Raw genomic sequence first — 4,316 nt, forward strand, 5'->3', positions numbered from 1 at the left:
GTTGCGCGAGGACAGCGCAGCAGAGGGGTGTTGAATTATTTCTTCGCGGGATGCGTTACCGTCGGTGCCGAGACGCGCTCCGATTGCAAACCAAAATTTAAAAAAAAAAACCGTAGAAATAGTTTTTTTTTTTGAAAGCCGTAAAATACCACGCGTGCCTCCTGTCATTCTGCAATTCGATGATTTAATGTTTTTCGATGATGCCCAGCAAGATTCTCATTGAAACCATGCTCTTAAACTCAATATAAAATAATTACGTGAAAACAATTAACAACCTAATTATCCAGAACTTTAATAATTTTCCTAAATGGGCCCCTGGCCTAGGATTAAAACGAAACAAGCCTTTTTTGGTGCGATGCGTAGTTTTTGCAATATCGAATTTGTCCACCTTTCGTGAAACACCCTGCCTGTATATTTCTCATATTGTTCAGCACGATATATCGCAAAATCAAAATACCTCTAGAGAGAAGGAGGAGGAGGTGGAAAGGAGGGCACGAGGAGGAACTGGGGAGGGTATGAATGAGGAGGAGGGCATACCCTCCCCTCCATACCCTCCCCTACTCCTTCTCAAGAGCTGCACTCTAATTCGGCATTCTAGGGCGTTGTAAACGTCTTACATTTTTTTTTATTTTATTTAATAATTCAAAACATTGTTTATATAGAAGTTCTTACTGAAAAACGAGACTCTTAAATTTTTGAGTTTCGAATGTCTTCTGATAAAAGTAACCTCTCATCTCCGTTATCATTTTTCGTTTTTTTTTTTGTCTTTTTTTTTTTGTCGGAAGTCATTTTGATGTATTACTTCTCCACTCTCCCCTCCTCGAACATGACAAAAAAAAAAAAAAAAAACATACAAAACAGACAGGCAGAAATGTCGTGTTCGACCGCTCGAGCAGGCTTGAACTAAAATGGTCCGTAAAAATCGACGCCTGAACGTAGCAATCTAAACTTTTCGTCAAAGATGTATTTCACAGGTCGGGGTTTTCTTGCAAGATTACAAAACGTAGCACTTTTTTTTTGTAAAAAATAGGGCCAAGATACTTGCCAGGGTTTACGGCGGGCGGCGACGCAGGCGACACGGTGCAGTAGCGGGCTGTCTTTGTCAAGTTTCTTGGCCCGATATTTTACAGAAAGAGAGCTACGCTTTGTACTTCTACAAGCAAAAACTTACATATAAAATACACCTTAACAAAAAGTTTAGATTGCTACGTGCAGGCGTCGATTTTTGTGGACCATTTTAGATTGAGCCTGGTGACTTTGGTCACACTATATGTAATTGATAAGAATTTCAGTTCTTGAAATCCATTGAGAGGACAGCGAGAACTGTCGCCAGGTGCGGGGATTGCCTAAGCAATTTTGCGGTCCGCGTAAAGCTATCAGACGCTAGCTCTTTCGAAGAGACGGACAACTAGAGGTTTGCACGGGCCGATATTTATAAGCCCGACCCAGCCTGCGACGCCAATTTTCACTGGTCCATTGAGGCCCGCTTTATTTTCGCCGTAGCAGCTCGCTTAAGCCACACCTACACATGTTGACTACGGTGCTCAATGGTCAATGCAGTAAGCATTATATTTTTCTTCCATTATAAGTCAGACAAATCTGGGGGCCTATAGTCGGTGACAGGTTAAGAGTGAAGTGGACGCTCCTCCCACCACTGTCCCCTTTGGCAGAGGGAACACTGTAGAGTAGGCGATCTCTTCTCCATCATTCGTTCTGCCGAAGTGGAAAGAGGTGGGAGGAGCTTCCTTTTCACTCTTAACTCTTAACTGACATCAACTAAAAATATCACCCGATCGTCCTTTTTTGCGACAAAACCCGCGTATCGAAAAGTACGGGAAGATGAAGATGGCAAGCAACACTGAACAAAACCACGTGGCAAAGTTGAAAAGGAAGGGAAACGTCGCGACAGGTTCAAACTTCTAGCAAAAGACGGGAAAGTTCTAAATTACCCTCATCCGCTTTGTACAGGCGGAAAAACATGTGAAATGAAATACTGCCGGCATTTGCGGTGGTCTGCGAGAAATTGTTGAGGGAAAGCACCCCTAAGGGGAACCTCGTATTGGAGATGCACGCACTCGTTCGTGCAGATGCTGTCCTCCTGCGAGGGTGCGCAATTCGTCGGCGCGTATGTGTTCGTGTTGATAGGGAAAAGCGACAGAACGCCGGCGCCGGCGACGAAAATGGATGCCGTGCCGCTGGTGCTCCTCTGGAAGAGCATTTAGTACACACGTTCCGAACCGTGCAAACACGCATACAAACACATGATTATGCTTTCAGCATGTGGGTCTCCTTAACCGTGGTCTCTTCTTCAACCCCCCCCCCCCCCCCCCCCGTGCAAACTTCTGAAAACATTGCTGCTGCTGCTAAAAAAGAAAATATAATAATATTAACGGCCGGCTTGGGCCGCCTTGGGCCGCCCTGACCCGCCTTGTACATTTGAGTGCAAGGCCCATGCCTGGTGCGAGCCTTTCAGGAATGTAGCCGTGAAGCCCGGGCCCGGCCCGTGGGCCGGGCTGACCCTTGCCAGGGTCAGCCCGTGGGCCGGGCTGACCTGACCCCGTGGGCCGGGCTGACCCGTATTCGTGCAGACCGACAACAAAGAAAAAAAGTCCGAGAAATTGCATTCTAAGAAAGGGCCGGGGGGGGGGGGGGGGGGGGGGGCGGGCACCTTCACTCTGCTAGCTCCCGTAAAGAGATAGTGAGAAAAAAAGAGTTTTGTTTAAAAGGCTCAATATTTTTTGCACATTGAAAAAAAAGTTTGAGGAATATTGAGACGCAATTTAGTTGGAGGTAGCTGTGCCCTAGGATTCGCCCAGGGACGTAGTTAACTACGTTTTATACCTCGGCTCTCATTGGTTGGAGAGGTGACTGACGTGTGAAATGTTGGTCATAAAATTGTATCTCCGTGCCGTAATAGTATTTTAATCGACAATACTTTTTTGTTTGAGAAACAAATAGTCTAGAGAGAGAGAGAGTCATTAGTGTTTCCAAAAAATATCCCGATATTGCTTACCGCTTCGGTTTCAAACGATAACAAACATGGCTGCTCGCGTCTGCGAAGTGATCAACTAGAGCGCAGCTCGTCGAGCTCGTCTACTTTTATGAGTGCGAGTCGTTCAGCGTTCACCGAGGTGTTCAGACGAAGACCTCAACCGACCTAGTTTGCAGCAAACGACTGTCGCAAGCACGCGCCTTCGGAAACCCTGTGCGAGTGCTTGTTCTTGTAGCAGGACGGGACAAACCTTAGCGTCCCATGCCTTCGGGAGCGCCGTGCGGGTAAGTGATTGGGTTCGTGGCGGGACTGGCCAAACCCTTGCGTCCCACGTCAACTATGCCGCTTGATCTGGCTTGATTTGTTCCCTAGCGCGTGTTGGTGCTGAATAAAGAGGTTTGTTCCCGTAAAAGCGGCCCCGCTGCTTTGTGATTTGTGCAAACGTTATGATTGCAACCATCGTTTATTACCGAGAAGTTGCCTACCTACACAGGTAAGAACTTGCGAGCCATTTGGCTGGAGGCAATCGGGCGTTAGGTTGTCTACATTCCCGTCATTACGCTCGAGTTGAGCTGAGAAAACATCTTTATTTAATGCCATACGTGGCTGCTCTTGCTTTAAAACACCCGCAACGGCAAAAAAAAAAAAAAAAAAAAATACAGGAAAATATACGTACAGTTGCGCCTGGGAGCATCTGACGGCCGTTTCACATTGCAACATTGCAAAACGTCGTCAAACGCTCCAAATGGCGACCGTGCGATGGGATTATTAAAGGGTGTTCGCAACCAGCGATGGCCGTCGGGGCAAAATCCCCGGTGGTTCGCGGTCCGCGTAGTGGAAGCTGTAGAGATGATTACACAGAAACCGCACTGTACGCGGTGGCTTGTCTTGTGAAATCACCCAGTCCCCAAAGGTGTCAGGCTGGTCTGCTAGCAGGATGTCAGCGAAGTGCCTCGAAGCGAACTGCAGCGTGCTCGGGGCACTCACTGAGAACGTTCTGCGTCGTCGCAAAGGTGTTGCATGCTGTAGAGTAGCCCTGGTGCGGGCCAACTTGAAATATGCGGTAGCGCAGGGCCGGCATCTTAAGGGTGTTACACTCTAAGAAAAATAGGTAGTCATATGTGACTACCTTTGGGGTGGTAAAAGATTGTCCCAAATACAACGACCCCCAGGGTAAAAATGACGAACCCACATGTAGTCAAAAAACAGGTAGTCAAATTTGACTACCCATAGACCAAGATGACGGCCGGTTAGCGAGGCTCAAATTCCCCGGTAAGGCCTAGTGAAGAGCACGGCTTTTCGTCAGAGTGAGAGAATAGAGCGC

The sequence above is a fragment of the Ixodes scapularis genome, unplaced genomic scaffold, assembly GCF_016920785.2.
Source record: "Ixodes scapularis isolate PalLabHiFi unplaced genomic scaffold, ASM1692078v2 PGA_scaffold1__304_contigs__length_218370807, whole genome shotgun sequence".
Lineage (NCBI taxonomy): Eukaryota > Metazoa > Arthropoda > Arachnida > Ixodida > Ixodidae > Ixodes > Ixodes scapularis.